At 42.8% G+C, this 12,645-nt stretch overlaps 1 protein-coding gene across 1 annotated transcript in view; it reads left to right on the top strand.

Moving 5' to 3' along the window:
• Nucleotides 1-12,645, top strand: part of DNAJC1 (DnaJ heat shock protein family (Hsp40) member C1) — a 204,323-nt gene that overhangs the window by 158,403 nt on the left and 33,275 nt on the right. The window lies entirely within an intron of this gene.

Consider the following 12,645-nt stretch of genomic DNA (forward strand, 5'->3'; position numbering starts at 1 on the left):
GCCATGGGGATGAGGATAGAGATGACACCCAAAGGTGCTGATGTACGTTTAGCATGGGATATACAGGATCTGGGCCATCTGCTATTTTTAATGGCATCGTCAGAAATATTTAAGGCAATAATAATCAAATTGTGGTACAGCCAGCTAAATTTAAGGCACTTGGAACAGTTTGAGAGCGTAGCGCCAGGGTGCTTTCCTTCATGAGGAAGGTTCCAGGGCCTATTCTGAAAGGCAGAATTATTAACACTCCTCCCTTCCCCATATCTCCCAGGATCTGATCTGTTCCCTTTCCAGATTTTGAGATTGTTGTTCTCCCTCCATTGCCACAAAATTGGGGTATCTCATTCCAGAAGCTATAGCTTCACCTTTTTTCCCCCATTCACCCCTGACCTTGTACCAAGATCTTTTTCCCAGAAGGGTCAAGTACGAGAGGAAAAAGGTCATTTTTATACATCTTATAGAGTTCCATTAGATCCCCCCACTTTGCACTGTATTGGTGACAAGTCTATTCAACTAAGTGATCATGACCTAGGACCATGTGACTCTAACAAGAGAATCCAGGTGGCTGAACCAGAATCGAGGTTGAAAACGCCTATTCCCCCTTTTGGCTGGACTGCCACCCAGAAGGTATATCAGCCAGACTGGGCTGGGATTGTCATGAGGGAAAGAAGCATCATGCCAGAATCGGGTGGGAATCCCAAATTTTCTAAATACGTCTCTATAACCCACATCTCCTTTCATCCTAATCATTACCCATTACCCAGGAAGTAGCTAAGAAGATAAGATTCCTTTCTAGAGAAAGTGACATTTAGTGACCAAACTGCTTTATTACTAAGGTGTAAAGACCTGGAGGAGGTGAGGGAGATAGAGTCAAAACTTTTTGAATCAATTTTTGAGTTCCATCAGATACGGTAACTCTTGAGTGGCTGTTGAGTGGCTTTTGCAATAAAAGGTGTACTGCTGACAGACCGTGAATGGTCTGGAAAGCTGAAAAAATGGCAAAGACCACCTTCAAGAGCCATAATGACGTGGCTGATCAGATGGGAACGGCAGCTCAGTAACCTGGAAAAGTGTCGGTGGTGGGGAAGCGCCCCGCCTCCCGCCCCCAGCTCTACTCTCTCTACACAGCGACGTCTGTTTTGTTTTTTCATAGCTGCTAACTGAGGTTGGATACCGTCAGGTTTCTCATTAGCCCAACCATCAGTGAACAAGGCCCAGGCATTTAATGGAACCTTTGTGAACTGAGGGCCCCACTGAGCCAGCAGCTTTGCTTCAGATGGTGGAATAGAGTAAAAGTTTCTCCCAAAGGGAAAGCTGCCACTTTTTCATGTAGAGACCAGATGCCAGTGGGCCGAGGCCAGCTGTGTTCTTGAACTTACCGTTTCCACTTAACAAGCAAGGCTTGTTAGGCCCCCTCAACTTATGAGTCATTGAATCTGCACTGACTCACCCCAAAATGGGAATATCAGACTGGAGAGTCACAAGGCTTCCTTAAACCAGGCATTCCTTTTGAAAATAGTTCAACAGCAAGCTTGTAGTTGTTTTTCAAAAAGGGTGCACCTCGGAATTCCCTGGTGGCCCAGTGTTTAGGACTCTGCGCTTCCACTGCAGGGGGCACGGGTTTGATCCCTGGTCAGGGAACTAAAACCCCACATGCTGTGCAATGAGGCCCCCAAAAAAGGGGGTGGTGTGCCTACCTGATAGCTGTGTCAGGGAGGCAGCAAGTCCAAAACCCAAGAGACGCCTCCAGGTCAAGGCTGTTTTCCTTTGTCATAGGCTCCAGGTCACAGGGTCATTAGTCATAGAGACTTACCTCCCAAAAGAGTCATGAAGATGTGGGACTTCAAAAGCAGACAGCATGTCAGCAGCTTGCTGGACAGGTGCAAATGCAGCCTGCTGGTCTGAGTCCCTTCAAAGTACTGTGATAAGTAGTTTAGTCCGTATAAAGTACCAGGTAGAGTGCTGAAATGAGACACATACCATCTCCAGTACTCAGAGATTTGGGTAAGGTGCTTTTAATTCTGAGCTGCACAAACCAAGTGCAACTCCACTGTTTTGGGTGACCCGTGATCACACCACGTGCGATCAGGTGGTGAGGTCCTCATGGCTGACGCCATCTATTTCAGCTTTGAGAACTCTGACTCAGTACCGTAGCCACGGGGCTTTCTAGCTGAGGTCATGGGGTTGCCACTGGCTGGCTCAGGCTTGCACAGTGGTGACCTCCTTTGCTGAGTCCATCTTAATCCAGAGCAGTTGCTCTCCCATCACTAACATCTCTTAATTCTCACTCAGTTTCTACATAAGGGCTAGGGGAGTTTTCCAGGGCGGTAGGCTGACCACAAAAATTTACCTAAGTTTCTCTGGGTTAATTTCTCATTCTCTGGTTGGTCACCTACATCAGCATCTAAATCCAATCTGAGGTGGTAAGAACCTGAATACTGAGCAGGGCCTCATCCTTGGTTTCCTACAAGAGTTTGTCTGTCTCTGGGAGGCCTCCTGAAAGGATAACAGCAGCCGTGACCCACTTCCAAAACCTCTGAGACCTTTTACTGTCATTTCCAAATAGACTTGAGGTGGACAAGATAGACTGGAGGAAAGACAGCCCAGCTGATACCATTTGTCCTTAAGACCATTACACACCCCGCCCCCTCAAATCCCAAGTAAACCAGACATTGTTCTAATGACTGGCCTGATTTATGCCCATGAATTTCTCTCCTTTCATGGTCATTATTGATACGTGTCTCTGTAATTGTCTGAAAGAGAGCAGAACCTTTTGCCTGAAAGGGAACAGTAGTAAAATGAATCTCCTGGTTGTTACTGTGGGACACACCTGAGGCTGATTAACAGGATGGTAAGGAAGTGCCCCAGCCCAGAAGAGATTTAGCAGCAGTGAGGACACCTCTGAGGCACCTGTCTTGAGCCTGTTTCCTGGTGTTCAGCCTGCAGCCACCTCCACAGTTCACCCTCAGTAATAGGCAGCGAAAGGAAGGGCCATTTGCTTCCATAACTGACTGTATGATTTGGTCAACGTGTTTACTGCAGATTCCCAAGGCCTTCCCTCAAGTCTCTGCAAGGCTCTCATCCTTCCTCTTTCAGAAAGTCATGTCTCTGTCAGAATCCTATCCTTGTCACCAAAACTGTAAGGAATTGGAGATTTACCCCACTTGCAAGTACATAAGTTAGCCTGCCACAGTTTCATGGATGCTGGTAGAAGACATGAGACTCGTCGATCAGGGGTAAAGGACAGTTTATCACTCACAGCAATAGCAGTAGCTAGAGTATCAGCATTTTTTCTGCTGGTTCCCTGAGCCCAGTTCCCCCAGAGCAATGCAGAGGGACAGATGACCCCCTCTGCAGCCAATGGGTTGTGGTACAGAAGAGGAGTGCTGAGCTTAAGGAAGCCAAATCTTTTATAACAGGCGATAACCCTGGCTGTCCTTTTCTCCAGAGGGAGGCAATTATCTTCACTACAGCAGACAGTAAGAATGCTTGCCCCTTGATCTTGAGGGAGACACTGTCTCTTCCTGTCACTGCCTGTCTATTGGGCTGCTTCAATGCCCTCACAACTGGGCAGTTGGCCTTCAGAGCCAAGTGATCCCAAAGACAGCAAGGCAGAAGCTGCAGTGTCTTTTATAAACTAGCCTTGGAAGTCACACACTGCCATTTCTACAATATCTTCTTAGTTACACAGGTCAGCTCTAGGCACTGTGGAAGGGGACTGCACAAGGAGGTAGAAATCACTGAGGACCATCTTGGAGGACCATACTTGTAACCACAGTAATTACATAAGCTATTAGCATCGTAGTTAGCTAGATAAAGAGTATATGGGAATTAGGTAAGTCTTCAAAAGTTGAAGAATTTTAAATGAAAATGTAAGTTACAGACTGGAAGAAAATATTCACAAAACATATATCTGACAAAGATCTTGTGTCCACAAAATATAAAGAATTCTTACTGATTGATAAAAAGACAACCCAGTTAACAAATGAACACATACTTCACAAAAGTAGATATTCAGTTGGTCTTTAAACACATGTAAAGATACTCAAGATCATTTGTTATCTGGGAAATGCAAATCGTTACCACAATAAGATACATTTCATTCCCACCAGAACAGTCAAAATAACTGGAGACTTCCCTGGAGGCCCAGTGGTTAAGACTCTGTCCTTCCAATGCAGGGGGCACCGGTTCGATCCCTGGTTGGGGAACTAAGATCCCACATGCTGCATGGCATGGCCAAAAAGTAAAATTAAATAAAATTAAATTAATAACTAAATTCCTGATTATTCTTTTAAAATAAATAAATAAATAAAATAACTGGTGATATCAAGTGTGGGTGAGGATCTGGAGCAACAAGAACCCTCAGTTATCGCTGGTTAGAGTGCAAAGCAATACTTGGGAAAAATACTTATCTAGTTTCATGTAAAGTGACGTGTATACTTTCTCTGTGACCTAGCGATTCCACCAGTAGGTATTTATCCAAGAGAAATTAAGACACATGACCACTAAGAGAGTTAAACACAAATATCCATAGCATCTGTATTCATAATACATAGTAACCCAGAGCCGGCAGCTACCCAAATGTTTATCAGTAGGAGAACAGATAAACAAATTGCGATACAAATCTTGTTTTCTGATATGTGTTGTGAATATTTGCTCCTGGTTTGTGGCTTTCTTTTTCATTTTTAAGCAGTTTCTTTAAAAGACCAAAAATTTAATTTTAGCAGTCCAAATACTTATGGTTTTAACATTTTAAAGTGATTAGTTGTACACAACTGGTATTCTAACTCAGAGAGAAGGTTGCCAAAACCTCTACAGTGAAGGAGTCTCTGGGGGGCACTAACAGGAGTGTCTTATTTTGCAATTGGGACAGATTCTAGAGCCCTTTGTTAGAGGGGGCCCCATTCAAAGTGAGCTCATTTGCAAGTACCAGCATAAATGGGCTTGTGTACAAGTTGTAAATGAGAAATATGTTTCCTTCAGAACACACAAAAAAAGCCTAAAAGACGTTGTGGGTGCTGAGAGTCAACAGCTGTTTCTTGACAGTGTCAGAGAGAGAGCAGCCTTCAGTTTCCCCAATAATTTTCAGGAATCTCATCGAGGTGGCAGGGGGGGCTTACCCTGTGTGTGAGGCAGTGGCCCATCCTCTTTTTGTGAGCACCTTGTATTATTTGTATGTCCCGAACGAGTGTGTCAAAGAGGAAATCATCAGGGTAATGTCATACCTGTGTCCCTAGAGAAAGAAGGATGTAGTTAAGGTCTTGCCCTCAGAGACTGCGTGCAATGACAGGGCTGTGAGCTACCCGCCCTGGGAGCTGGGTAAAGTATGTCCTAGCCCTTTGGAGGGGAAGGCAAACTTCAGTCAAGAGGCTGTTGAAATAGGCACCGAACAAAAGATATGCAGCAAATTCTATAATAGCAAAATATTTACCATTCGCTGATTGGATGAATTTGGTCAATTCAGTAGTACTGGCTACAGGGACCTTAACGCGGCCCACAGCAATCCAGGCTCATGGGTAATCCACTGTGAGGCACATTCATTCTTCCAAGTTTAAGAGCAGGGTGAACTGGGCTCTTAAATGGCAAAGCAGTGGGGATACTCACCACTTCTCTAAATACATCTTGTCTAAAGGGTTTCAACCATGAAAGACTCTGTTTTAATTTACACTGGGCCATATTAACTATTTTAATGGGGAAAGAAGAGGTTCATGGGGTTCCATTTTATCAAGATAATTTGTGACAAATATTTATTACTTGTTGAGTCAGAGAGTCCATGAGCACTGGCACATTTTAGGACAGTGGGTACTGTGATCACGAGAAATTTAGGCAAGACAGTAGTTCCTGTGGTTAAGGTAAGGCATACCTGTTTGTCCTCTTTATCACCTCTAGTAACTGCCCGATGATTACAGGGGGTACCTTATTTAAATTTAGTGGGATGCCAAGTGTAACTGTAATTTGAGCCCCGTTATTGATTAAGGCCATGAAGGTTATCCAACTGCTGTGTTTCAGCAAACGTTAAACTAACTCAGAACCAGTGTTATAGAGGTACAAAAGCCAATCTGCCCTTTTAATCTTTTTGTTGTAGAAATTCTTTTAGTAAAATTTCAGTTACCAATTGAGCCAAATTACAGACTTCCGTTTCGGTTTTTGTTTGTTTCCTCCTTGTTACTGACTGAATTGTGTCCCAACTTCATATGTGGAAGTTCTAACCCTCACATGACTGTACTTGGAGATGGGGCCTTTAAGGAGGTGATTAATTAAGTGAGGTCATATGGGCAGGGCCCTAATCTGATAGGACTGGGGTCCTTATCAGAAGAGGAAGAGAGGCCAGGGATCTTCCCTCGCTTTGCGTGGGCACACACAGAGCAAAGGCCATGTGCAAGCCAGAAAGAGAGGTCTCATCAGAAATCAACCCTGATGACACCTTGATCTCCTACTTCTGGCCTCCAGAAACGTGAAGAGATAGACTTCTGTTGTTGAAGCAACTCAGTTACGGCAGCCCTAGCAGACCGGTGTGCTCACCCTGTAGGTTTTTTTTGTTTTGGTTTGGGGTTTTTTGGTGGTGGTAGTTACTGGGTATCCTTCAGGGAGGTCTTCTCTGCACTGGTCATATTTATAAATTTCTTCCTCCAGAAAGCCTCCAATCAGTATTGTCAGGGTTAGCGTCCTTCGCCGTGACAGCGGTAGAATTTACAACTTGGCTGTGCCACAGGGATGCCAGGGGTGTTCTTCTCTGTAACCCTGAGGATCAAGGTCTTTTTTGCAGCAGAAGCAAAAGTATCTTATAGGGTCCTAGTGAGCCATCTGCCTTTAGGAGTATGAATCTCAGTAATTCAACTGCTCTTCAAATAGGGACTGCTGTTCCTCCATACAGGTGCCTACCCAGTGGGCCTAAACAAGCTCTTTCCCCCTGAGCCCTCTTTAGAACAACAGGGCCAACACCACCTGCTTGAGACACACAAGCAGTATCTCACAAGTTAAAAGAGTCTTTCTCCTGAGTCCATCAATCAAGACACACAACTCAGTCTAAGACACAGATGAGTCTGGGCTGAGACACACAACCCAAGGCTAAAGGAGCTCCTTGATCCCATGCTCTTCTCTGTGAACACCAGTCATTGACGCTTCCAACTTAGGTAGGTTAAATCTATGACAGAGGCTTGGTAGGACTCAGCAAATGCAGCACCAGGCAGCAGATCCAGTCAGCAAACCAAAGCAAGAGAAGATAACCCCGGGTAGTGGTCGCCCCCCTCTAGACATCCTGCTCCTAGTGTCAACTGCTGTGGCCACCTTGCAGGGACAGCATTACCACCTCCATACCCAAAATTTGGTTCCAGTGTCAGGACTGATAATGTCTCTCACACACACACACATGCACAAAACCCCCCTCCCCCCCCCAAGATAATACAAAAAGGTTGATTATGTAACGAGGCTTTCTGGGGAAAACAGGGCAGGCTTTCCATGTTGGCCCAAAAATTACCTGAGAAAGGAAAGGAGGCTGGTTTGGGTTTTTTTTTACTGCGGTTGGGGTGGGGCTGAGATGAGGGTTCTTGCACACACGGAGGGACGGAGGGATGGAGGGACGTAGGGACGTGCGAGGTTTCAGCCTCCCAGGCTTCCTTCAGGCTTTAACCCAGATGTGGGGCACAAGGGGGAGGGGAGAGGGGAGGCTTCAAAGCTATCCGCAGTCAAACATCTTCGATGGTGTCAGCTCTTTATTTCAATATTAAATTACCATGAATAGATGATTCTAGTACGTACTCTTTAGGTTAGAATTTGAATAATGTATATCATAGTTTTAAATAAGACTTCACAAATCTTTCAGGTAAAATCATCTTCTTCTGGGTAAATATATCCCCTTGATCACATTTATCATTACTCCTTTCTGAATCCCCACAGGAGAGTAAAGGAATAAAAGAGGCAGAGATTAGTACTGTCATTAAAGACTTCAGAGATTCTTATCACACCCTGATATTGTTCCTTATCATCAACTGCGGGGCCTGTGCAGTAACTCATCACAGACCTAATTAGCCGTGGTTCTGGATGTGGTCATCTCAGGCCAGTTGCTGCCCTGCACCTGATTTCACTCTCACTTCGTAAGCAGGCTGACTCTGGGCATCTTCTCTTGCAGGTTTGAGCTGTCAGGACTGTCAGTGCACTAGCTCTCGTGGCTCCCCTCCACTCACACCTTTGTAAATAGCCCCTTTTGTAAATAAGCTCTCCACCAACTGAAGGGAGAAAAAGCTCTCCAATAGCTTTGTGTCAGGCAGAGTATATGAGTCAGAGTCCTTGTGATGGCCTCTGAGCCCTTCTGTGATTTTACCTCCTTGCCCCTCTGACCTCACCTCCTCCCCCTGCCACCTCAGCTTGCTTTGTTCTGGCCACCCTGGTCATCTTGCTGTTCCTCAAACATCCTAGACGTGCTCCCACTTCAAGGCCTCTGCAATTTGCTGTTCCCTGTACCTGGTGTAATCTTCTACTACATGCCAAGTCCCCCCGCCAACACTTAGTGGCATAAAATATTTTGCAAAGGAATGGATCAAACATCTTTGTTTCCATTTCTCAAGAGCTCTAAGTATTTACTCTTGCTCCTAAAAAAAAAAAAAAAAAGGAGGTAAGAAGGAATTTGAACTATCTGCATTGTCTTGAGCAGTGTTTCTCAAATGATCTGTAGTGAAGGACCGGGTTTTAAAAATTATTTCCGGCTACTGCTGACCAGTCTGTAGTCCTGCTGTGCCGAACGAGATTGCAGCTCACACTTCATGGGACGCACATGCTAGCTTGACAACTAACCCAACTGGCTTCTAGTCTCTAAAGGAAGAGCCTGCTGATTGCTCTTGCTTGTGGTGGCAGCGGTCAACTGCTGTAAGTGTCGGAACTTCGTCACAGGTGGGTAACAAACTCGTTTGCCGGTTCGCGCCAGACCACACTTTAGGATCACTGGTCCAGAGGGGATCTCTCTTTTGGCAAGGTAGCTAAATCACAGATGGGAAGACCTTTCTGGTCACGACGACTGCTGCTAAAGGATCACAACACTATAATAATAGCTTAGGATGAGTTGCAAGTTTTCTTTGAAGAAGAGTTTCTCCTCCTAAGAGTGAAAAGACATTAGAGGTGATTTGTTTTTCTTGTTTGTTTGTTTTCGGTATGCGGGCCTCTCACTGTTGTGGCCTCTCCCGTTGCAGAGCGCAGGCTCAGTGGCCATGGCTCACGGGCCCAGCCGCTCCGCGGCATGTGGGATCCTCCCGGACCCGGGCACGAACCCGTGTCCCCTGCATCGGCAGGCGGACTCTCAACCACTGAGCCACCAGGGAAGCCCCGAGGTGATTTGTTTTTAATTTTGTTGTTTGCGTTTTTTAATATACCATTTATCCACATATATAGTCAAGGTCAATTAACTGCTCAATTTTCAAACTAGAAATGAAAATTGTATAAGCTGAAAGCCAAATGCACATTCTAAAACAGAATGTCAATACAGGATGTAGAATGAGAGGGTAGCAGGTTATTCGATCATTAGATATACCATCCACATTATTAGATGCATATGTGACATTTTAACTGGGTGATACTAAGTAAGGATATTATTTCTTAGGTAAAATTTGAGAATTCATGAATTGAGCTGAATCTATTAAAAATTGTTGAATCCAAAATTGTAAGGTCTGTAATTACATAAATTACATTAATAAGTCATTTCAACAGAAATATTCTTCATTAGGCAGTTCCAGTAAAGTATGAAAATGCAGTAAATAAGTACCTTTAAAATTTTTCTTTTAATTGGGTCATAAGTTTTCAGTACCAAATAAATCGCATGACAGTTTGTAATTAACATTTTACCGTCTAACTCTGTGAGGGGAAAGGTATGTATAGGTTACTTTAAAGGTACAGTGTGCTTTCCCCTACAGCCTCCATCCAACTCCTATTCCCCAAGAATATTAAGGATTTTCAAAGGCACTGAATCTTTGAACATTAGCTAGTTTTATGACAAAAATCTATCCCAAAGGGGTAGAGAGAATACAATTTAAATGTTATATCAGCTCTTACTTTAGCAGATATATTTTGGGGTCATTACATAAATATATTAAATAATTTGAAAACTTTTTATTTTTTATTCAGTATGGAGATTTATTCCCAGAGTGGGGCTTTTCTGATGCAAAATTGGAATGCTTGTGTAGTCAGAACAGCTGTCCCCACCCCATGGGGTGTCTTCCATTACTTTACGGTAGAGATGAATTTTTGGCCCAGTGTCTCAGTAGTATCGGACACACGTGGTTTTAAGTGGCAAAGCGGTATGCGTATGCATTCATTTGACTTTCAGAGCTACAGTTGGCTCCAGATTAGAGCAAGGAGAATACATTCACACCAAGGCCACCCTCATGGCTGCTGCAGTAGCTGGATCACAGTAGGCTCTGTTGCTTCTAAAGACACAACCAACTATTGCTGAGGAATTACACATTCACCAAAGTGCCGTACAGCTGGAAGAGAGAGAATAATGAACTGGTAAAAGGATTCTTTCAAAGATTTCAGATCATGGCCCTAGTTATTACTGATCTAGTTTTTTAATATTAATAATAAAATCATGGCTGTGAAGTAACAGTGAAACTAAAAGGAAAGATTTTCAAGGAAGTAGATGATTTTTCAGGATATTCGTCCAAATATTTGATTTAAATCTTTTCCTTTCCAGAAGAAAGTGGCACTATCCTTTGGACTCATTCACAAGGAATTAAAATTAGATCGATTCTTAATGCCCATTGTTGATATATGCAGCATATTTGGAAGGCCAATCTATTAAAAATAGATTAAAGAATTAGTTTACTCTGTGAAAGAATGGCTTATATTATTGACATTTTAGACAATTTCGTTTCCTACAAAAATGTGTTTGTTATAATTAATGCAGAAATAAGATCTGACTTAGTGTGAAATTGCATTGATACACTGTATGGTTGGAATACTCTCTCTCTGTGCAGCGTCAACTTAAGGCTGTTTATGATGACCTTGTACTATAAGCGTATATTTAAATGCTTCGTAACTTTTGCATTTTGAAGCCAATTGGTATAGTTATTCAAGTTTCAGCTTTTTAGCAAAAGTGATTTCCTAGAAAATCCAATTATGTCTGTCTAAATAATATCTGAATAATGCTTTTTCCCCTAAGTAAAAACAAACAAGCAAAAAACCTGCAGTGTAAAATTTTAATTTATCTGATATGGAGAATTAGATTTCTGATATTCATTAAATATCAAGGAAATTCCGACCATACTCAGCGTAGGCTACCTTTTTATAGAAGGGAATTTATGCATGTTTCGTAAGGGTTGTACTGATGAATATGTTTGAGGCTTTCAGCTTTTAGTGGATACAAAATAGAATGATTGATAAAATCCTCCCTACTATTGGCTATTATTTACTGACTCTTAAGTGGCAGGTTGTATTTATGCCAATTTATCTGCTTCAGGGAACATTCTTGATAGCAGAACAAAGTGAATAAAAGTAGTTTGCTTTGCAAATGAATGCAAATGGGAGAGCCTTTCGGAAAGCCCTTTAACAGGGGCAGTGCACTTTGATTATGAGTGAAGCTGCCATTTGGACATGGTGAAAAGAGCACGCTTGAACCATTGATTGGGGGAGACAGTAAAAAGTCAGGAAGGGCCCCCTTAAGCTTGCGGTGAGGCAGGCGGATGTCAGTGTGGTTAGAGCACAGTGGGAGAATGACAGGGAGGATTAGTGTCAGGGAGAAGCTTTGCTGTAGCTGTGGAGATAGTCCCTGGGGTCACTCACCTCTGGCTGTTGTCTGTGCTGATGGTCCTGTAATGCATACGGCCTGATGTATGCCTGTTCATTATCGGAAACAGTGATTAGAAAAGGTATTTGTCTCAGAGGTTTCCTTCCTTCTTTCTTTCTTTTTAATTAAAGGAAAATAAGGTGGCTTCCTCCATCTCTCTGCTGACTCCTAGAGTCTTGTGTTGTACCACTGTGGCTACTGCCTCTGGTAGGAAATAGTTTAGTGCTGTAATGTAAAATAATTGTAACGTGGCTATCTGTTCTTTGATGATGGTTTCTTTTGCTTTGCTCAACTTTGGGTTTCACCAAGTGGTAATGCTGAATAAAATGCAGAGAATATGCTTGCTCTGAGAATTTTGGCTTTTGCAAAAACAGATTTTTATCATCTTTAAGGTATTTTATTATTCAATTTAATAATCTGATCAACTTTTAGAAGCTATTTACCTTCTCAAAAAGGAAGTGTTGCTTTGCATGGACTGGGTGGTTTAAGTCTTGGCTGCAGGATTTTCTAATTTCTATTCTCAAGTTTTACAAAATGCTAGCACTTGATAAATTAACTTCTTGAAAATATATGCTTTTTAGAATTAAATATCGTTACGTAGAATGAACAAAAAATATATCTTTGTCTCGGTTCTGATTCTGAATCAGTCCATTTACTTGTTCACATTTTCATTTACGCTTATCAAGTTTTTTTTGCTTTTTTAATCATTTTTCTTAAAAACTTCAAGACCTTCTGTGGTAAGCTCACATGAGGCATTTGTGAGCATTAGTGGCACAATGCACTTCAAAACAACTGTCTTCCTTTTTTTAATGCCTTTAAGAGCCTGGGTTCACAGTACTTCTTCTTTATTATTTGGCATACGTTGGAGCATTTAA

Source organism: Phocoena sinus, chromosome 2 (genome assembly GCF_008692025.1).
Source record: "Phocoena sinus isolate mPhoSin1 chromosome 2, mPhoSin1.pri, whole genome shotgun sequence".
NCBI lineage: Eukaryota > Metazoa > Chordata > Mammalia > Artiodactyla > Phocoenidae > Phocoena > Phocoena sinus.